Genomic DNA, 24,025 nt, shown 5'->3' on the forward strand with positions numbered 1-24,025 from the left:
GGGTAATTGGAGCTGAAGGGATACAGACTGTGCAACAGGACTAGATACAAAAACTCAAAAATGGACAGCACAATAATACCTAAGTGTAATGTAACTAGGTTGGAACACTGAATGAAGCTGCACCTGAAATATGTTTTTTTGTTTGTTTGTTTGTGTGTTTGTATCTTTTGTTTTTGTTTTTTTCTTTTTCCTTTATATATATATATATTTTATTAGTATTATTATTTTAATTCTCTTCTCTATATTAACATTCTATATCTTTTTCTGCTGTTTTGCTAGTTCTTTTCCTAAATCGATGCAAATGTACTAAGAAATGATGATCATACATCTATGTGATGATACTAAGAATTACTGAGTGCATTTGTAGAATGGAATGATTTCTAAATGTTGTGTTAATTTCTTTTCTTTTTTTTGATTAATAAAAAAATTTAAAAAAAATGAGTATGGGAAAGGATTCAGCTTATTGATTCTGAGAAACATGTCCAGATTGATAACAGGGATGGCAATTTTCACTCTAAAAGGAAGGAATAAAGCATTCCTTCCTGGAGACAAGACCACAAAGGGGAAGGAACATCTGTTTTCCAACCAGTACAACCTCCCATGCCAAAGCCAGCTTTTACATGCAGACACACACACACCAAAGAGAAAACAGACATAAATCCTATGTGCCTCTGAGTAAACTGAAAGTACACCTTTTTCTCTCACACATTCTCTGCTACCCCATCCATCTCCCATCTCCATGCCCACCCCCATTATTTGTAGAGCATTTTCTTTACACATTGCTCTCTCCCAGCTGAAAGATGAAAATGATTGCACCATAGCATGGTTTGTAGGAGAAATACATCAGATCATGAAGCAGAGAATTAAGACTACCACTTTGGGCAACTTCAAGGCAGATTGCTCAAGAGAATTATGTGAAGCACAGGGGTGAATCCATCCACCAAGAAGAAACAGCAGCTGAGCTAGTTGCCCAACATAATGTTTATTCCCTTCACTATAAATTATATTCATTTCATTAGTAGTTTAAAATCTGAATATAGATAGAGTATTAAAATAGTTATATCAGAAAGATCTTGAAGTAAAAAAGGGTTATCTCATCTTTTACCATTGTTCAACTAAACTCCATGTAACTGGAAGATTGACATTTCTTAGTTACCATTAGTGACTTTGAATTGTGATTGCATATTCACCTTTATTTCATCTCTCACATTTGGAGCCCAGCATAGTAAAACCTGGGAGCATCTTACTCAATGCAGACTCAAGTTCACTGGGTAGGTTCCTTCCCCTAAAGAGAAGATGAATTCAGGTCACAAAGTACAAAGGTAGCACATTCAGCATTTTCCTTACCTCCTAGTGGACGTGTGTGTGAGAGGATTCTATAATGAATTTATAATTGGGAACTACCATTCTCCAATCTGAGCCACATTTTATTCCATTTTATAATTACTCCAAAGGCAATATAATGAAATATCCTAAATACCTATTACAGTAGCAATACTTTTAACACTTTCAAAGTAACTACACATCTAAGAAGAAGTCCTATCCTAATGTGATAATAACAAAACATGGGAGCCTTTGACTTCTGGATGTTCCTTATTTGCTTTGTTTAATTAAATCACTCATGAGCAAATTCATATGATTTCAGTAAGTGTTCTTCAATTTCTGAGTTGGAAACCTCTATCTCAATGCTCTTTCTAAGCCATGTATTGATCAACTTGTTCATTCATTCTCTCTTGTGGAAAATATTTATGATTCTTTCCATTTAATGATTAAAGAAATAAATGAGAATTTGTATTGTGTATAGAATGAAGAACACTAAATAAATTGGCCTATCAAGAGCTGACATCACCAGGCATTTCAGATCCACCCTTGTCTGGGAGACTAAGTGGAAAATTTAAATGCCAACCACAATTTTATTTGCATGTGTGTATTTCAAATCCAGGTGAGTTTTGTTTCTATGCAGAGAGTAAGCATTTGAAATATTTCCCTAGGAGATTGTAAAGTATTCAAATATTTATTAGAGACATAAAAATTATCACTACCAGGTTTGATGGACTCAGTATTAAATCTGCAATATTTTGATATAATTACCAAAGGGAGTTTTTTCTTCTAAAACTCTCATTTCGGTGAACTCTTAACCTCTTTCAAGCTTCAAGAATGAAGTAAAATTTTAGCACTGATTTTTTGATGAACAAGTCTTGTTGAGCTTGTACTGTAAATCAATTTTAAGCTATTGATTCATAAATTTGAGCCTTAAAAGCTTCTCCACAGCTTTAAAAGAATGTGACTCCTTATTGTAATTTCATCACTAAGGATCTCTAATGAGCATCTCTGCCACTTGCCATGACTGCTTCAAGGCTATTGTTTATTTTGGAGTTCACTTAGCACGTATCTGTTAAAGGGTGATGTACAACAACTGGGAATCTCATAAGCTTTCTTATGCTGCAACTTTACTAACAGCCATTTTAACAAGTTTTTTTTTAAAATAATTGAATATACATATGGAGACTAAAAAGGAAAGACAAATATGCAGGCCCAGGTACAACAAAACCCCAGGAAATTAGGCCCACTTCCCAACTTTGGGCTGGGTCACATTGAACACATGAGAAAGCAGGCTTTGGTCCCCACTCTTCTTTAATATCTCATCTGTAAAGGGTACATTGACTGATTATCCATTCCCTACAGAGTTACACAAATAATTCCTAAAGCTGAGATTTCTACTATAGTGCTAAAGAAAAATGGCTAACTCATATGGCCTAGCATGGATAAGACACAACAGGCCATGTAGGTTACTAGTTAGTCTATAATTAATGCCAAAGGGGGACTCTTTCATACTGCTCCCTACATTTTAGGATTAGCCTGTGAAGAGCAAATTACACACACAGGAAACAAAACAACTTTAGATAGGCTATTCATGGCCCTTTCTGTTTCAAAGGAGCATGGTGGTTAGGTTTCTCACTGTCAGAGAAAAATAGAAAGGAAAAAGAGAAAATTAAACAGAAAAGTTGACACAGAGGTAAACTTCTAAAGTAATTCATAAGCCTGAACAATATGAAGCTGAAAGAAGACAAGACCCAGTCCACAGATAACATAATACCCACAGCCAGCTACAGGTGACACTTCTAAAGCATCTGAGAACTTACACCATTTAAAATTAACCAACCAGACACAAGCTCCTTCCAACAATCAGTCTGTCTATAGCTATCAGATGGAACTGGAAAAAGGAAACACCTATGTGTGAATATATGGTCAGAGTGGAGTGAGCTGGGGTTTCCATATGGGAGAGTGGCCTGGCTTGAGTGTGAGGAAGATGTCTGTGCAGAGGGACAATGGTGGCTCCCTGGCACAGGCACTGGAGCATGACAGGGGTGAGCAGAGGCTTCATACAAGGCCAGAGCCCAATAAGGTGGGAAGGTAAAATATGGATGGGGAAGTAATGAGAGATTGATCAAACAAGCATATTAAGGAGAATGGTGGTTATATATCTCACTGTCCAGAAAGGAAAAGGAGAAAACTGAAATATACTCCTGCTGTTGGATGGGAATTGGAGGTTTCAATGTGAAAGCACTGTTAAAATACAATGGTGGAGGGTGGACCATGGTGGCTCAGTAGGCAGAGTTTTGCCTGCCATGCCTGGCATGCCTGCCATGCCAGAGACCTGGATTCAATTCCCAGTGCCTGCTTATGCAAAACATAAAAAATAAATAAATAAATAATAGTAATAACACAATGGTGCTACCTGCTGTTATCTCCCTTCTCTTCTGAGTTTCATTGTTTTTAGCTTCTTCATTCCGTGGATTTCTCTCTCAGCTTCTATGGGTTTCTCTCTGTTTTTCTTAATTTCATTATCTTATAAATGACTCCAGTAAGAGGAATAAGACCCTCTCTGAATGAGGTGAGTCACATCTTAAGTCAGGATCTTACTCAACAAAAGATCCTACTTACAATGTGTTCAAACCCACAGGAAAGTATTAGCTTTAAGAACATGAGTTTCTTGGGTGCTGTATGCATCAAACCACCACAGTATGCAAGGGTGCACATCTCTCCTAGCTCTACCATGTGTGCTTGGTGTGTGCCATGTGTGTGCAAGTTGATATATCTCTCCTATTCTAACATGAGTGTGTATATGTGCATTGTTTGTGAGTGTGCACAACTCCTTTCTCTACCATGTGTGTAGTGTGTATGTGGTGTGTGTGAGCATGCACATCCCTCAAAGTTTAGTGACAGAGTTAGTGTGTGGGGTATATGTGTGCAATTTTCCACATCAACTCAGCTCTACCGTGTATGTGTGTGCATGTGTGGCTTGTGGGTGTGTGGTTCCTGTGTGTGAGTGTACAAATCTCTCCTGGTTTAATGCAAGTATTTGCATGTGTCTAAGTAGGCATGTCCTCCTAGTTCTACCATGGATATATGGTGTACACATTCACAAATGTACATTCCTCCTAGATCTAAGATATGCCTGTCTAACATACATGAGCCTGACTGTCTTTCCTACATCTGCCCACACAGAGGGCCTGAGGGCAGAGCCACATCTTCACCCAGATCTTTGCTTTTCCAGGGCTCCTGGGAGCAATGACAGATCCCAAAGCTGGAGCACATAGTAAGCACTGCTTACCAGGTCTAAAATGCAAGACACAAGGATAATGTAGGGAGAGAAAAAAAGATATGAAATTCATCTTAAAATAGACATTGTATTTAACACAATACATCCAAAATATTATCATTTCCTCATTCTTCATTTACAATTCAATGTGCATTTTGAAGGCGTAGTATGAATAAAATTATGCAAAGTTCCTATTAATAATATTGCTATATTGACTACATGTTGAAATGAGAGTAGTGTGGATATATTGGGTAAAATTTAAGTCTGTCAAAATAAATTTCAACCGTGCATTTTACTTTTTTTTGAATATGGTTTCTAGAAGGTATAAAATGTCATCTGTGACTCACATTATATTGGGATTGGACAACACTCCTCTTGAACAACTTCTTATAGTAGAAAGAAGGAGATACTCACACAATGTCAATGCCTCACCCTGGTGAGAGAGAAGCCAGCTGGATGGACTACACTGGCCAAACTTAGGGCAACACTATAAGTAATAAGTTTCAATCCCTGGAACTGAATTCCAGTCCACAAGTCTGTGTTGCTGCACATGGAAACCCCAATAGACAGGAATCTGAAGAAGTGTGGGTTAGGGACACTCATTATGAGGCCCAAGGACAGACCACTCAATATTGAAGCCTGCAGGGAAGACACACTGGATCACTGATTCAAGCCAGTATTGTCTTCCATGAGACAATGAAGACAGTAGCTCTGGCCTCATGCAGGCTGCAGTGAGGAAGATCAACTCCACACTGTGATTATCCTACCAATGGGAATTACACTGACTCCCCAGGAAACAGGGTGAGTTGAGAGCACCTGGCATGTGTCAGACCATAATTAGGGCCAAATAAGCCAGATAAAATGATGGTCCTGGGGAAGATAAAAAGCAACGTGTGGTTCTGAACTTGGTTGTCCAGTGAATGACATCCTGTAGCAAATGGCAAGACTGCAGTGCAGTGTGAAGACTAGATGGTAGTAAGGCATGAATATTAACCTCTTCATTTGGATGGATGTCCTGAGGTTATACCATCAAATGCTCTGATGTTTAGAAAACACACACAAAAATATTTGAATCTGTCCCCAACTTATTCTCAGATGTTCTGTACTGGCAACATTTCTAAGGCTTAAGGTTGTTTGAAAAATTCCTAAATAAACATCCCACTGACAAGAAAAAGTGTATCATTTGATAAACAGTCCACCTCACTTTGGGAGAAATGGCACCCTCCTTGTGGGAGGTAAAGACATACTATAAAATCATAGTGATTAAAACAATGTGGTAATGGTGAAGCAATAGGCAGGCAAATAATTGGAACAGAGTAGAGAGAAGCTAGGTACACAACCCCAAAAGCATACTTTGTGAAAGAAAAAGTAGAGTCCATGTGCTGGTTTAAAAGGATGTATGCCCCCTAGAAAAGCCATGTTTTAATGAAAATCCCATTTCATAAAGGGAAAATAATCCCTATTCAATACTGTATGTTTGAAACTGTAATCAGATCATCTCCCTGGATGATGTGATTTAGTCAAGAGTGGTTGTTAAGCTGAATTAGGTGATGACATGTCTCCACCCATTTGGGTGGGTCTTTATTGGTTTATTGGAGTCCTATAAAAGAGGAAACATTTTGGAAAATAAGAGATTCAGAGAGAGAGCAGAGAATGCTGCAGCACCACGAAGCAGAGAGTCCATGAGCCAGTGACCTTTGGAGATGATGAAGAAAAATGCCTCCCAGGGAGCTTCATGAAATCAGAATCCAGGGGAGAAGAAGCTAGCAGATGACACCGTGTTCACCATGTGTCCTTCCAGATGAGAGAGAAACTCTAACTGTGCTCACCATGTGGCCTTCTCACTTAAGAGAGAAACCCTGAACTTCATCGGCTTTCTTAAACTAAGGTATCTTTCCATGAATGCCTTTCATTGGACATTACTATAAATTCTTGGCCTTAGAACTGTAAACTAGCAACTCATTACATTTCCCTTTTTAAAAGCCATTCCATTTCTGGTATATTACATTTTGGCAACTAGCAAACTAGAACAGTTCATTAAAATAAAACTAGAACACTCTTCTACAAAGGACACAGTTAAGAAAATGAGATGATAAACTTCAGACTGTACAAAACACATATCTGATAAAGGATTTGCATCCAAATTATACAAAGAACACTTAAAACTGAACAATAAGGAAACAAACAACCTAACTTAAAAATTTTCAAAATATCTCATCACTCCACCCAAGATGATACACAGATGACAAATAAGCATATGAAAAATTTCTCATCACATGTTATTAGGGAAATGCAGTTCTTAGAAATATGAGATATTACTATGGTGCTGGTTTGAAAGGATGTATGTCCCCTAGAAAAGCCATGTTTTATCAAAATTCCATTTCATAAAGGGAGAATAATCCTTATTCAATACTGTATGTTTGAAACTGTTTTCAGAATATCTCCCTGGGTATGTGATTTAATCAAGAGTGGTTGTTAAGCTGGATTAGGTGACATGTCTCATGGGTCTTGATAAGTTTCTGGAGTCCTATAAAAGAGGAAACATTTTGGAGAATAGAAAATTCAGAGAGAGCAGAGAATGCTGCAGCACCATGAAGCAGAGAGTCCATCAGCCAGTGCCTTGGAGATGAAGAAGGAAGACACCTCCCTGGGAGTTTTATGAAACAGGAAGCCAGGAGAGAAAGCTAGCAGATGATGCTGTGTTCCCCACGTGCCCTTCCAGCTGAGGGAGAAACCATGACTGTGTTCACCATGTGCCTTCTCAGATGAGAGATTCTGAACTTCATCAGCCTTCTTGAACCAAGGTATCTTTTCCTGGATACCTTTGATTGGACATTTCTATAGACTTGCTTTAATTGAGACATTTTTTCCACCTTAGAACTGTAAACTAGCAACTTATTAAATTTCCCTTTTTTAGAAGCCGTTCTGTTTCTGCTATATTGAATTCCAGAAGCTGGCACACTAGAACAACTACCCATTTCTTTGGAGTGGAAAACCAAATGTTGACAGAATATGGAACAACAGGAATGCTCTTTCATTGGAGGAAAAACAAAATGGTACAGCCACCTCAAAAGATTGTCTTGCTAAACATAGGCTAACTATACTATCCAGCACTTGTGCCCCTAAGATTTCATGAAAATAAATTGAAAATGTGTGCACACAAACTTTAATAAAAATGCTTGTAAAAGCTTTACTGATAATTGCCAAAAAAATGCAGGTAACCAATATGCCTATCATGGTCAGTTTCATGTGTCAACTTGACCAAGTGGTGTTACCTGTTTCTCTGACTGAGCAAATCCTGGCCTGTCTGTTGTTATGATGACATTTCATAGAATTAAATCATGATGATGTCAGCTGCATCCACAGCTGATTGTATTTGTAATCAGCCAAGGGGGGTGTCTTCTGCAATGAGTAATGCTTAATCTAATTACTGGAAGTCTTTTAAGGAGGATTCAGAAGAGATGGTCTCTCTTCCTGCTTTGGCTAGCAAGCCTCTCCTGTGGAGTTTGTCCAGACCCTTCATTGGAGTCATCAGCTTCACAGGCTGCCTTATGGATTTTGGACTCTATGTTCCCATGGTTACATGAAACAATTTAATTAATTTCATATCTACAGATATTACCTGCTGATTCTGTTTCTCTAAAGAACCCTAGCTAATACAGCTTGGTACTGGGAGTGGTTCTTGAGAAACAGAATCATAAACTTGGATTTTTATGATTGGTTTTCTACTCTAGCTGAACTCAGAGGCACCAAGGACTCTGATTCCCATAATCAGAATGATATTCCCAATTCATGGGGTGAGTTGGCAAAAGAGATAGTCAAAATGCCACCATTGGATTCTTCAAATGCCTTGCTTCTACAATGCTAGGTTCTGGGGGATAATGTGCTTGACACCTTTATGGAGTTTTGTGGAAATAGAAGGTACAGACATGTTGGCTGATTATTGTTAGATACACTGTATACGTCAATGAGTGAAAGGGATGGGCTTAAGGTTTCAAATGAGAAGCTTATGTACTGTCTGACAGATGTAAACATTTCTATGAGTGTTCTGAAGGAAAATCTTATTTAATGTAGCCATAGACTTGAGATCTGTGAAAATCAGACACGGAATCTTATTGTTGGAGTAGCAACTTTACCACATAAACTGAAATCTCATTCTTGCATAGTCTTTGCCATTAAAGTGAGGGCATTGATTGGAAAAGGGTGGGACCCTGAAAAATGGGATAGCAACATATGGATTGACAATGATGACCATGGAGAGGTTGAAACCCTAGGTCATGCTGGGTCTTCTTTAGATTACCCTGTAATCATCTGCCCTGAGGACATAGCTGCCCCACAAGCCTGCCCTGAGGAGTTGGCCACCCAACCTCCACCTGAAGGGGTTTGTCCTAGAGTGATTAATCCTGTTCACCAGATGAAACTGCAAATGAATGCCCTGAAGCAAATGGGTTGCAAGATACTTCTTATTATTTCATGACCCACCCCTACCACCCCTCATCTCTTCCAGATCTATAACTAGACTAACGTTCCAACAGGCTCCAAAAGGTGAGGTACAAAGTATCATCCATGAGGAGGTAGATTATACTCTAAAAGAACTGTGTGATTTATCCAAGTTATATAGACAGAAATCTGGGGAATATGTGGCAGAGGATTTTAAGGGTATGGGATAAGGGTGGGAGGACTATAAAGCTGGATCAAACTGAATTTATTGATATGGGCCCATTAAACAGAGATTCTGCAGTCAATGTTATGGCTTAAAGGGTTAGAGAAGGCATTAACAGTTCGTTTGGATGGTTGGATGAAACATGATTCAAAAGATGGCCAACATTACCTGAAGTTGAAATGCCAGAACTGCCCTGGTATGATCCAGAGACTTAGAAAGATTGAAATGTTAGAGAAGATTTATCATAGAAAGCCTGCTCTTACACCCCAGAGGATTAATATTTTACCAGAACTATGAAAAATAAATTGTTGAGACTAACACCATCATCTATGAAGAGCTCCATAGTTGCACTTCTCTGTAGGTCATATATTACTGTGGGAACTGCTGTCACTGAGCTGGAATCCTTAAACACAATGGGGATGATTGGATCCCAAGTTGGTAGAAGCCAGGTGGCAGCACTGAATTGCTAAAGACAAAGTGTACATGGGTATCATAATAGGCAGCAGACTCAAAGCAAGAGTCAAAATAATCTGACTCACAGAAACTTGTGGCTTTAGCTAGTATATCATGGGGTACCTAGACCATGGGAAGTCTACTAAATTCTTGTTTGAGCTGTATAAACAAAAAAGTTCTAGGTCAAGTGAGCAGAAGTCTAACTTGGATTTCTAAAACAGAGAGTCACAGCCCCTTAATAAATTTCCAGACAAGAAACAGTTTACAGACCCAGAACTCCTTGAAGGAGGGGGAGGCCAAGTTCCTTTGGGGGAGAACCCTGTTACAGTGTCACAAATTTATACTGCCACTCTTCCTCCAAGCCTTCCCCAAGGAGATCAATGACCTTTTACCAGTGTAACTGTGCATTGGGAAAAAGGAAATGATCAGATATTTGGAGGATTACTAGACACTGGTTCAGAAGTGACATTAATTCCAGGGGAACCAAAACATCACTTTGGTCCACCAGTCAGAGAGGGGGCTTATGGAGGACAGGTGATCAATGGAGTTTCAGCTCAGGTCTGTCTCCCAGTGGGTCCAGTGGGCACCTGGACCAATTCTGTAGTTATCTCCCCAGTTCCAGAATGTATAATTGGAATAGACATACTGAGCAACTGGCAGAATCCCCAAATTGGCTCTATAACTCATGCACTGAGGCCTTTTATGGTGGGAAAAGCCAAGTGGAAGCCAATAGAACTGCCCCTACCTAGCAAAATAGTAAATCAGAAGCAATACCGGATTCCTGGAGGGATTGCAGAGAGTATCGCCACTCTTAAGAACTTGAAGGATGCAGGGGTGGTGATTCCCAGCACATCCCCTTTCAATTCTCCTATTTGTTCTGTGCAGAAAACAGATGGATCTTGGAGGATGTGCTGGTTTGAAAGGCTGCATGACCCCTAGAAGAGACATGTTTCAATCTAAATCCTATTTCATAAAGGCAGAATAATCGTTATTCAATACTGTATGTTTGAAACTGTAATCAGATCATCTCCCTGGAGATGTGATTTAATCAAAAGTGGTTGTAAAGCTGGATTAGGTGATGACAGGTCTCCACCCATTTGGGTGGATCTTGATAAGTTTCTGGAGTCCTATAAAAGAGGAAACATTTTGGAGAATAAGAGATTCAGAGAGAGCAGAGAAGAATGACACAGCCACAAGAAGCAGAGATCCCATGAGCCAGTGACCTTTGAAGATGAAGAAGGAAAGTTCCTCCCAGGGAGCTACATGAAACAGGAAGGCAGGAGAGAATGCTAGAAGATGATGCCTTGCTCATCATGTGCCCTTCAAGCTAAGAGAGAACCTGTGACTGTGTTCACTGTGTGCTTCTCACTTGAGAGAAATCCTGAACTTCATCGACCTTCTTAAACCAAGGTATATATCCCTGGACACCTTAGATTGGACATTTCTTTAGATTTGTTTTAACTGGGTCATTTTCTTGGCCTTAGAACTGTAAACTAGCAACTTACAAAATTCACCTTTTGAAAAACCATTATGTTTCTGATATATTGCATTCCAACAGCTACCAAACTAGAACAGGATGACAGTGGATTATCATAAACTCAACCATGTGACAACTTCAATTGCAGCTGCCGTTCCAGATGTGGTATCATTGCTTGAGCAAATCAATACATCCCCTGGTATCTGGTATGCAGCTATTGATCTGGCAAGTGCTTTTTTCTCAGTAGCTGTCAGTAATACCACCAGAAACAGTTTGCTTTCAGCAATGTAATTTCACTGCCCTACCTCAGGGGTATATCAACTATCCATTCCTGTCTCATAATCTTGACTGCAGGGACCTTCATCATTTCTCCTTCCCAAAAGACATCATGCTGGTCCATTATATTGATGATATCATGTTGATTGGACCTAGTGAGCAAGAATTAGCAACTACTCTAGACTTACGGGTAAGGCATTTGCATGTCAGATGATAGGAGATGAATCCAAAAAAAATACAGGGGCTTTCCACCTCAGAGAAATTTCTAGGTGTCCAGTGGTGTGGGGCATGTCAAGGTATCCCTTGTAGGGTGAAGACTAAGTTGCTGCATCTGGCCCCTCCTATGACCAAAATAGAAACACTATGCCTAGTTGGTCTCTTTGGATTATGGTGACAACATATTCCTCATTTGGGTGTGTTGCTCTGGCCCATTTATTGAGTGACCAGAAAGGCTGCTAATTTTGTGTGGGGACATGAGCAAGAGGAGGCGCTGTGACAGGTCCAGGCTACTGTACAAGGTGCTCTGCCACTTGTATCATGTGATCCAGCAGATCCAATGGTGCTGGAAGTGTCAGTAGCAGGTAGAGATGCTGTTTGGAGCCTTTTGCAGGCCCCTATAGGAGAATCACAAAGCAGACCCTTAGGATTTTGGAGCAAGCCTTTCCATCTGCTGCAAATAACTACTCTCCTTTTGAGGAATAGCTTTTGGCCTGCTACTGGGCCTTAGTAGAGGTTGAATGCTTAATCTTGAGCCACCAAGTTACCATGAGACCCGAGTTGCCAATCATTAGCTGGCTGTGGTTTGACCCACCAAGCCATAAAGTTGGGCATGTGCAGCAGCACTCTATCATAAAATGGGAATGGTATATATGAGATAGGGCCAGAGCAAGTTCTGAAGGCAGAACTAATTTACATGAGGAAGTGGCCCAAATACCCATGGTCTACATGCCTGCCACATTGCCTTCTCTTTCTCAGACCAGAGCTATGTCCTTTTGGGGAGTTCCTTACAGTGAATTGACTCAGGAAGAGAAAGCTTGGGCTTGGTGTACAGATGGTTCAGCACAATATGCAGGTACTACCTAAAAGTGGACAGTTGCAGCACTACAACCCTTTTCTGGGACATCCTTGAAGGACAGTGGTGAGGGAAAATCCTCCTAGTGGACAGAACTTTGAGCAGTGCAGGTGGTTGCTCATTTTCTTGGAAGGAAAACTGGCCAGAGATGCACTTGTGTACAGACTCATGGGCTGTTGCTAATGGTTTGGTTGGATGATAGGGACTTGGAAAGACCATAATTGGAAAATTGGTGACAAAGAGGTCTGGGGAAGAAGTATGTGGATAGACCTTTCTGAGTGGGCTAAAAACACGAACATATTTGTGTTCCACATGAATGTGCACCAGAGAGTGAGTTCAGCAGAGGAAAATTTTAATAATCAAGTGAATAAGATGATCTGTTCTGTGGATACCAGTCAGCCACTTTCCCCAGCAACTCCTGTCATTGCCCCATGGGATCATGAACAAAGTGGTCATGGTGGCAGGGATGGAGGTTATGCATGGGCTTAGCAACATGGGCTTCCACTCACCAAGGCTGACCTGGCTACAGCCACTGCTAAGTGCCCAATCTGCCAGCAGCAGAGACCCACGCTCAGCCCCCAATATGGCACCATTCCCTGAGGGGACCAGCCACCTACATGGTGGCAGGTTGATTACATTGGACCACTCCCTTCATGGAAAGGGCAGTGATTTGTTTTAACTGGAATAGGCACATACTCTGGATATGCATTTGCTTTCCCTGCACTCAATGCTTCTGCCAAAACTACCATCCATGGGTTACAGAATGCTTTATCTATCATTAAGTTATTCCACACAGCATTGTTTCTGATCAAGGAACACACTTCACAGCAAATGAAGTGCAGGAGTGGGCACATGCTCATGTAATTCTCTGGTCTTAACATGTTGTCCATCATCCAGAAGCATCTGGATTGATAGAACAGTGGAATGGCCTTTTGAAAACTCAATTATGATGCCAACTAGGTGTCAATACCTTGGAAGCCTAGGGTAATGTTCTACAAGAAGCTGTGTATGCTCTGAATCAGCATCTGCTGTATGGTGTGGTTTCTCCCATAGCCAGTATCCATGGGCCCAGGAACCAAGGGGTGGAAATGGGAGTGGCACCACTTGCTATTACCCTTAGTGATCCACTAAGAAAATTTTTGCTTCCTTTCCCTGTGACCCTGAGCTCTGCTGGTCTACAGGCTTTAGTTTCAAAAGGGGGGGTGATTCCACCAGGAGAAACAGCAATGATTTCATTGAACTGGAATCTAATACTGTCACCTGGTCACTTTGGGCTACTCATGTCCCTGTATCAACAAGCCAGGAAAGGGATTACATTATTGGCTGGGGTGATTGACCCTGACTATCAGGGGGAAATCAGACTGCAAGTACACAATGTAGGTAAAGAAGAGTTCTCCTGGAATATAGGAGATCCCCTAGAGTGTCTTTTATTACTCTCATGCTCTGTGATTAAAATCAATGGAAAATGGCAACAACCCAACCCTGGCAGAACTGCCAATGGCTATGAAACTTCAGGAATGAAAGTTTGGGTCATGGCACCAAACAAAGAACCACAGACACCTGAAGTGTTTGCTGAAGAAAAACGGAACATGGAATAGGTAGTGAAAGAAGGTAGTGAAAAATATGAACTACAACCATGTGATCAGTTACAGAAATGAGAACTGTGATCTGTTTTGTTCATGCTATACTATTTAAGTTGTAAGATATCAAGTTTAAGAATGAATATTACCCGAGGACTTGCACCCTATTCTGGAGAGATTTAATGTATTTCCAGTTATATGCAGGACAGCTAAGTATTGTTAGGTGAAAAAATATGTGTTTTATTGTACTTTATTTAGAAATTAAGTATGGTTTAAGGCAATGTGTATAGCTGCCAAACTGACAAGGGTGAACTGTCATAGTCAGATTCATGTATCAACTTGGCCAAGTGATGGTGTCTGTTTGTCTGGTTGAGCAAGTGCTGCCCTGTCTATTGCTATGAGGACATATAGAATTAAATCATGATCATGTTAACTGTATCCACAGCTGATTTCATTTGTAATTAGCCAAGGGGAGTGTCTCCAGCAATGAGTGGTGCTTAATCTAATTCTGGAAGGCTTTTAAGGGGGATTCAAAAAGACAAGCTTTCTTCTTGTTTTGGTTGGTGGGCATCTCCTGTGGATTTCATCCAGACCCTCCATTGGAATTGTCAGCTTCACAATCTGCCCTACTGATTTTGGACTCTACATTCCCATGGTTGCATGAGACAATTTTATATTTTTAAGTATATGTCGTGTTCATTTTATTTCTCTAGGTAACCATAGCTAATACAGTGTCTTAAGTTTTCTTTTAAACCTTTTGAACCCCTGCAATCTTAGTTGCTTTCTGGCCATTCATACAGATTAAAGTCTGGTTTGAAGATAGTCAGGACAGAGTGGGGGAAATAAGGTAATGGCACAAAAGAGCAAGGCTGGCAGCTTGTTCAAGAGAAAGAACAGACTCTGAAAAATAATCATTTTGGGTAAACAATGCACACCCAGTGTAACAGAATATCTGGCCTTTGGTAGACACAGAACAATTTAAGTTGAATGAAGAATAAATAAATGAAAGCAATAAATTAAGGAATTTTTTGAGAAACAAACTAGAATATATAATGGGAATATTTTTAAACTACATTGAAAGAATATAAGGGGATGAGTCACTAGAAATGATTTTGAACCATAAGTGTACCAGAGAGATCCTAGGAAAGTGAGATGTGTTACAGTGAAATAAAAGGTTGAAAACTGAGCAGAAAACTTGAGCACTCCTGCTGTATAGGTGATTTCTTCAGACCACCTTGGGATCCCTGTGTTAAGGATGGCAAGCCACCAAGGGAAGGTGCCAGAATCACAAAGTCACCAGGGTGGATAGAATCCCCCATGCAGGGAGACTTGGAGGGGAAATGAATGAGTCCACAGGAACTCCATGAAATTTTAAGATGTTGCCAATTCCAGCAAATTTCTCCTGATATCTTATGCTTGACATCCAGGTCTGTTATTGTATGGTTTTGCTGAGACTCCACAGTTCTCTTTCCCTGCCTGTCTTGAACAAAGAAGAAGAAAAAGAGAACCTTTGGGAGAGGAAGATCCCTGTGAAGTTTTTAGATAGGATTATGGTTATCAAGGGTGGAAGAAACCTCAAGTCAGAAAAATAAGATTACCCAGGGACAAAGACATAGGTATACTGTACTTTTGTGTGTCCCACCATAATGCACTAACATGGTCTTGGGCAGGGAAAGGATGAGGGCACAGTACTGTCTAATCCTCTGGGTTTAGTGTAGGTGTGGGTGGAGCACAGAGAGGTCAGAGTTTCTAGACTGGTCTCCTCTGGCTGTCATCAGCCATTTCACCTTTCCTTAATGTACAGTATGATTAACACCACTTTATATTTATACAGAGGCAGAAGCAAAGTTATTGAACCCTGTTTTATAGAACCTTGATGTTCTTCCCACCCCCCTTTCCAACAGGCTGTGTCTTCACTGTCTGTCATTTTTTTCCATTGGAAGTTGCACCATCCTCAGTATTCTGCACAATCTAGTTGTGTATAGTTGGATACTGACACTGAGAAGCAGTGTTGTGGTGAGCTCTGTGGTCATGGAGACCCTGTTGATGCCCACCAAACGTTCTCTTCAGGTGCTACTGGAGCAGCTTTGTAGTGATTTGTTGTTGATGTTTAAAGGCCTGAGACAACTTTTAGATTTCTTTGGGTTTACCCGGAAATCCTGATATGGTTTTTCATACAGTAAATTGTTGACATATTGTTAGGAGAAAAAAAGCTAGCTGAAATTATTTCTGCCTTTGTTGAGGAACATGAAAATGACTGTGAGGAGACTTATCTGATGACACCAGCCTACCATGTGGTGGAAGCCAGTCCTCTGAAATCATAGACTCTATGTTTGGCAGCACTCGATTCAAATCTGAATAGCTTTTCACTCAAAGACACAACAGACCTTTTGAAAAAATAATAGAAAACTGTGTCCCCTTAACTGTCATTTCATAGAATGATTATGACTTATCTTAAACTTCAAGGCAGCATATTCCCTCCAATAACACATGGTTATTGCAAGAAAGCTCTTAGTAACATCTCAACTGGATGGAGAAAAACTTCAAAAGGAAATAATGAAAGCACTCACCTTCAGTGAAATCACCAACTGATTGCCCAAAAACTGTTGGATCACAGCAGAAGGTGTGAGAATCAAAGGAATGAATAAAACTGATTGAATACTTAAATGCAAGATTGTAAACAAATTGTACAGATAAAAGAAGTCAAATACAATCTGTATGAAATCACAGTGGTGAGAATAAATTCGTGTGATCAATTTAGAGACCTTACACGGATGAAGTTTAGGGTTTCTCTCTCAACTGGAAAGGCACATGGCAAGCATGGTGATGTCTGCTAGCTTTCTCTCCAGGCTTCTTGCTTCATGAAAATGAAATGTCCCAGGGCCATTTTCCTTCTTCATCTCCAAAGATTCTCTGGCTATGTGAGTGTCATGATTCTCATTTCTCTATTGCTCTAAAGGTTTTCCAAAATGGTTCCCTCTTAAAGGACTCCAATAAGCAACCCCAACTTCTAAGGGTGGAGACACATCTCCAAGATAATCATCTAATCAAAAGTTACCACCTACCATTGCATGGACCACATCTCCGTGGAGATAATTTATCAAGTTTCCAACCTGAAGTTCTGAATAGAAATTCAAAGAAACAGCTGCCTCCACAACAGGAACAGGATTAAAACATGGCTTTACTTGGGTGGACAATCCTTTCAACCCAGCATACTCCACTGTCTGTAACCTAAAAAGAGACATGGTTTTTTCCCATATAGAAAATAAATTAATTCCATCACAAAATCTAAAAGCCAGAACTTATTTCATCAGCAATACAAAGACAGGAACAATACAAAATCTCATCAAAGTCAGCTATGGGCATGGTCTGTTCTAAGGCAAAATTCTCTTCTGGCTCTGGATCTGTAAAACTCAGAACAAGTTATTTGCTGCCAACATACGAATGAGGGGCAGTTATAGGATAATATCCTCACTTCCATACCCGAACACAGGAGTCACCGGACCCAAGCAGTTCAAAAAACCTGCAAGGCAAACTCCGTTAGATTTCAAAGTCTGAGAGTCATTTAGCTTAGGGGCTCTAGAAAGTGGCAGTCACGCCCTTTCAAGGGTGTTTGCAGTGGCCCTTCTGAATCATCCATAGATGACATTGGGTGACATTAGTGACATTGGGGAGACATTCTTTTTCTCAGCTTCACCCTTTCCAAGCATTGGGACCACACCTGGGCTCTCTGCCATCTCTGGGGCACACTTGCAATCCCACCATGTGGTGGCAGCAAGGAATGTGCACCACTCTCTCCAAGGCCTGAAGTGGCACAACTCTTCCACTGAAAAGAGATGGAAGGCCCACCCTCTGCCTTCTGGACAAATGCACCTTCTCCAAGTACTTATGTGGGTCCCTTCCCTTGGAATAAGATCTCCTGACCTCAGATCTCAACCTCCATGGTTCTGCCTCTGAAGACATTCTAACTTCACTTTGTCCCTCTCCTGAGACTTTCAGTCCAGACTGGCAGCAGAGACATTTATCATTTATACAGATCCAACAATACCTTTGTTGGTTTTCTATGCAGTTGGCTTGGATCATGCCCATCAGACAGAAGGAGTTTCCACAAATCCTTCCTGAATAATAATGTCATCTTCAATCCTGGCTTTTTATGAAATGGCTGGCTGGTACCACATTTGGTCAAATCCACCATTCTCTGTAGTCTCCCTTCCTGGAAGCCCAGAATTTTCCAGAACATCCCTTTCTGATTTCTTTGTACTAAAGATTTCAATTCTCAGTTTATCTCTTTCCTGTCACATTTCACTATAAGTTGTGAGGAGAAATCAGTCTGCACTTCCATATTTAATTTAGAAATTTCTTCTACTAACTATCCAAGTTCATGGCTTTAATATCTGCCTTCAAGAAAAAGCCACTAGTCAATTTTGTCATATTATCTGCCATTTCAAAACAAGGATCACCTTCCTTCCAGTTTGTAATAACACACCTCATTTCTGTCTACAGCCTCATCAGAGGTATCTTTTGAGTCCACATTTCTATCAAAAGTCTCTCCAAGACATTCTAGGTCTTCTCTATCAAGCTCCTTGCAACTTTTTCAGAATCATCCCCTTATCCATTTAAAAAGCCATTCCAGTATGTTTGGTATTTGCAAACTGTAGCACCCACCCAACTTCTCTGGTACCAGAATATGTTCTAGTTTGTTAGCTGATAGAATGCTATATACCTGACATAGAATGGCGTTTTTCAAAAGGGAATTTAATCAGTTGCAAGTTTACAGTTCTAAATCTGTGAAAACGTTCCAATTTTAAGCAAGTCTATAAAAATATCCAAATTAAGCCATCAGCAAAAGATTATCTTCACACAAGAAAGGTTGATGAAGTTCAGGTTTCTCTCTTAACTGGAAAGACACAAGGCAAACATGGTAGTGTCTATTATCTTCCTCTCCAGACTTCTTGTTTCATGAACCTCCCCCAGGGGCATTTTCCCTCTTCATCTCCAAAGGTCACTGGCTGCATTGGCTCTAGTGTTTTTCATGGCTCTGTTTCTCTAAAGGTTTTTCCAAAATGGTTCCCTCTTAAAGTGCTCCAGTAAGCAACCTCACTTTCAATGAGTGGAGACACACCTCCAAGAAAAATCATCTAATCAAAAATTGCTACACACAATTGGGTGGTCACATCCCTGTGGAAATAATCTAATCAAGTTTTCAACCTACAGTGCTGAATAGGGATTCAAAGAAGCAGTTACCTCCACAAGATGTATCAGGATTAAAACATGGCTTTTCTAGGGTTCATAATCCTTTATACCAACACAGATGGCAACTTGGAATTAGACAATAAAAGGAAATAAGAAGATGGAGATGCCCTTGTCTAACATTTGGGCATTTTATCTGAACAGTCTCATGGATATTGTGAGCTTAAATATTTCCACTAAAAAGCTGGAAAGAGGAAAGCAAGAAATATTCAAGAAAGTAAGTGAAGAAAAGCACAAGAGTGAAGAGACTACAGTGTAAATAAATGGTCTCCAAAATGAGCAGCTTATAGCAGCCTACAAATTCAAATCAACAAACTGTGATGGAGAGGATCCAGATGAAATTTCAAATATTTCCTGAGGTCCTTCAAAAATGTGATTCCAGTTTGCCAAATCCAACCAAAACAATTCCTGTTAGCCCTTAAGAAACCTGGGGTTCTATCTAATATTCTACAAAAGTTGCACACACTAAGATTTCTTTCCAGAAACCTGTAACTTCTAAATGGATTCCTAGGCCAGATATGTCCTGAAACCCAGAAAGGCCAGCCTTTTAAAGAACATAAACCAATTCCATTCCCTCTCCCATATTATCAACACCCCTTTCCAGCATTCAAAAGTTAAAAAGGGTAGAGTCCAAACACCCTTAAGAGTTGGGGGAAGTATCAAAGGAGAAAGGAGTTATAAGGGAGAAGATAGGATTTAACAAATGAGTATGACTGCTAAATCATTATTGATATTTATTTTAGTCTCCAGTGTCTTGGACAACCTAGAATGAAAAACCAAAAATTGTGGAATAGTAACCCATACCAAACTCTGAGATCTGTTCTACTGCTACCTGTTGCAATGTGCTTTGATATTTATTGCTTTTTGCATATACGTTATATTTCATAATAAAGTTTTCTTTTAAAAAAAGCAAACAGAAAAGGCTTAATCCCTGCTCTTTCTCCTGAATATGTGCTTCCTACCATTTGAGACATGTACTCACTAAAGACTGGCCAAAAATTTGTCAGTAAAGACCTGCTGGCTTTCATTGCTGAGTTATTGCTATTAATATTATTAAAGAACTAATAAATAGGAACAACTACCTCACAAGTGTTCCTGGACAAGAATATTGACTCTAGAATAAGAGGGGTAAAATAAAATTAGTATAAAACTCAGTGAATGAGCAAAATCTTTAACATATTGCTTGCAATGGTGAAATTTCTCTGACCCATGTTTATTATAAACTACATTTGCTGTAAAAAATCAACCTCAGCCACTGTCATTAAGTTCTAATTGAGTTTTCAGCCAATAGTTATCAAACTTGCCATACAATTGGATATTTTTCATACCTAAGTGCAAATAAATTTCTAAACATAAAAAAAATGTGATGCAACTTGAGAAAAATTGATTTGAGGAAGATGCCTACAACTCAGAAATAGAGAAGAAACTTCATTAACTATATAGAAACATGAATTTCACATATCAGAAGCACAACCTCTATGATAAGATGACTTCAAAATGTGGATAAAAAATTGGAAAGAAGCACTTCCTTCTATTACAAATGAATTAAATTATATGAGATAAAATCTCAAAAAAAGTGTCAAGAAACTCTGGCCACTGAGAGAAAGCTCATCTATCAACAAATGAATATGAGTGCAACAGGATAGTACTGGCAAAGGTAGACTTGAAATTTCATTATTTAACCAGTGGTCCTTCTGCGTTCATGTTCCAAATGAATACCTTAGGGAACTAAAGGTCTAATATCTCTCATAGCTGCTGACACTTGACCATACAAAACTACAGAAACACACTGGCCTGGAATTTTAATATTTGAAAGAAATTTTTGCTGTTCTCATTTTAATTGTTATCATTTAATTGATACTAAAATTTTGTGCCCTTGATTCAATTTCTTTAATCAGTACTTCAATATTTGTGCCACTACCATGCTGATCTGACCATTCTGAGTTTACAATAAATTTTAAAATTTGGGAATGTTAATGCTCCCACTTAGTTCTTCACTTTTAGGATGCTTTTACTATTCAGGATCTCTTTCTCTTCCAGATGAATTTGTTAATTAGCCTTTTCAGGTCTTCAAAGTAGGTTGTTGGAATTTTGATTTGTACTGCCTTGAACCTGAGATTTGGGTTGAGAAGACTTCTGGGAAGATGGCCAAATAGAGTAACTTGAGATCAGTGCCAATCCATGGAAAAATTAGGGAAGGGACAGGAGGGTGACTGATGTGGTGATTCAGGAGTGTGGCTGACCTGGGACAGACTTCTGTATCACATAGGGCAGCCCTAGTTGCAGAGGATGAGAAACTGAGAGGCAGAAAGCTGGAGCCTGGCACAGAGGTGTGGAGACCACGGGTGCATACGAACAGGAGCCAGGGACTAGTAAGTAAGTCAGGTCACATTCCTTGGGTGTGCTACCCTCTAATGTGCAATCCTGTAACCGGCAACTCACCCCACAACCCATACACCCAAACCTCATCACCCACTCCCATTCCCTGTGCTCCAGGTGCCCCACCCCACCAACCCCCAGTACACACACCTGCTCTACAACCCCACAAAAAATGCAGTCCAACCCACCTCTCCTGCACCTTTTTCCAGCAATACTTTCCCCTCTGTGTTTCGTGCAGTACATAAAGCCTACCCTCAACCCTCTGCCCATAGTGTCATTCGGTCTTACCTCTCTCAAACTCTGTGCATCAGGTTATGGCACTCCTAGACCCACGCATGTGCATATGCACCCAATTACATCATTCAGCCCTGGGAACATCAGTTTACAGCAGTCCTAGAACTGTGCATGTGCACAGCCCTCAACCACACTTCCCAGCTCTGAGATAGTGCTGACCTATGCAGCCAGGTTATATCTGCCCACAATCCATGAAGGCATAAGGCTGACCTGCTGTCATAGCTCTATACATGCACACAAATGGCCCCACTCCCTAAAACAGCAGACACCTGGGTTATGCTCCCAGACTGGTGCATCTGCATATCTACATCCTCCCTGGCCACTGGGCACCCATGTTCACAAGCTTCAGCTTAACATCCACAACCTGTGCCTATATCTGTTCTGAAATAAATCACCACACTGAATGCCCCACCCTGTACCCTGCTCCCTGCTGTACATCCATTCTGCAAACACAAAGTCTTAGACTACTGAAAGAAATCAGCTCCCAAAATAAATCAATCAAGATATTTTCATGGCACAAAGACAGCAGAAGATGACTAAGCATATCACAATGCAGACAAATTTAACCCTGCTTGATGACCAAAGTAAAACACCAGATGAAGCACAGACATTGGAACAACTAATGAAAGATGTCATACGACCCTACTTAACTAAATAAGAGGGATGGCAAATGACATAAAGGAGATCAAGAAGACAGTAGAAGAGCATAAAGAGGAATTTAAAAGAATAAATAGAAAAAGAGTGGATATCACTGACATTAAAGACTCTGTTGACCAAATAAATACATACTAGAGGCACACAACCCCAGATTTCAAGAGACAGAAGAAAAATAAGTGATATAGAGGACAGGATAACTGACTTTGTGAACTCAAATCAGCAAATGGTAAAAAAGATGGAAAATTTTTAATTCAATCTCAGGGAAATGAGAGATGATAGAAGCAAGAAAGCACACAAATATAAGAATCAGAAGGAAAAGAGAGAAGTAAAGGACTAGGAAGAATAATTTAGGATATAAGGGGAAAACTTTCTAACTCTTATAAAGGAAATACATATGTAAGTCAGAGAAACCCAATGAACTCCAAACAGAATAAATCCAAATAGGCCTTCCCCAAGACATATACTAATCAGTCAGTCAAATGTTGAAGAAAAGCAGAAAATCTCAAAAGCAGCAAGAGAAAAACAATCTACTACATACAAGGGAAACCAAATAAGACTGAGTTCAGACTTCTCAACTAGTACCACGCAGACAAGAAGGCAGTTCTATGATAAATCCTGAAAGAGAAAGATTTCCAGCCAAGGATTCTGTACCCAGCCAAATTGTCCTTCAAAACAGTGGGGGGAGATAAAAATTTTCAGACAAATAAGTACTGAAAGAATTTGTCAACAAGAGATGGGTCCTACAAGAAACACTAAAAAGATTTCTGATGGCTGAAAAAAATAATAAAAGACAGGAGATGGAGGGCTGTAGTAGGGCACAGAATTGAAGAGTACCACAACTAAGGGTAATTTAAAGGATACAAAGAGAAAGAGGGAAAAGAATATATAGATCTGACAAATAAAATAAAAAATGATAAGATGGTGGAACCAAGAAACACATTTGCAGTAATAACTTTGAATATTAATGGATTAAAACTTACCAATAAAAAGAAACAGATTGACAGAATGGATTAAGAAATATAATCCAGTTATATGCTGCTTACAAGAGACTCTCATAGAGGCGGGTGGTGTATTGATACAAATGATTGAAAGTGAAAGGATGGAAAAAGATTTTCCACACAAGTTGTAACCAAAAGGAGGCAGAAGTAGCTATATTAATATTGGACAAAGATAAGATTTAAATGTAAAGATATCATAGGAGACAACGGACACCAAATACTAATTAAAGGGTCCATTCGACAAGAAGATATAGCAATCATCAATATTTATGCTTCCAATCAAGGAGCTCTAATGTACTTGAGAAAGACATTGGCAAAACTGA

At 39.7% G+C, this 24,025-nt stretch overlaps 1 long non-coding RNA gene across 1 annotated transcript in view; it reads right to left on the minus strand.

Annotated features, from left to right (window-relative positions):
- LOC143672688 (uncharacterized) overlaps positions 1–24,025 on the minus strand; it is a 47,069-nt gene that overhangs the window by 8,779 nt on the left and 14,265 nt on the right. The window contains exon 2 of the long non-coding RNA XR_013169945.1: positions 1,191–1,285. This is a non-coding gene — a long non-coding RNA (uncharacterized LOC143672688). The remainder of the gene's footprint in view (positions 1–1,190; positions 1,286–24,025) is intronic.

Source organism: Tamandua tetradactyla (assembly GCF_023851605.1).
Source record: "Tamandua tetradactyla isolate mTamTet1 chromosome 1 unlocalized genomic scaffold, mTamTet1.pri SUPER_1_unloc_1, whole genome shotgun sequence".
Lineage (NCBI taxonomy): Eukaryota > Metazoa > Chordata > Mammalia > Pilosa > Myrmecophagidae > Tamandua > Tamandua tetradactyla.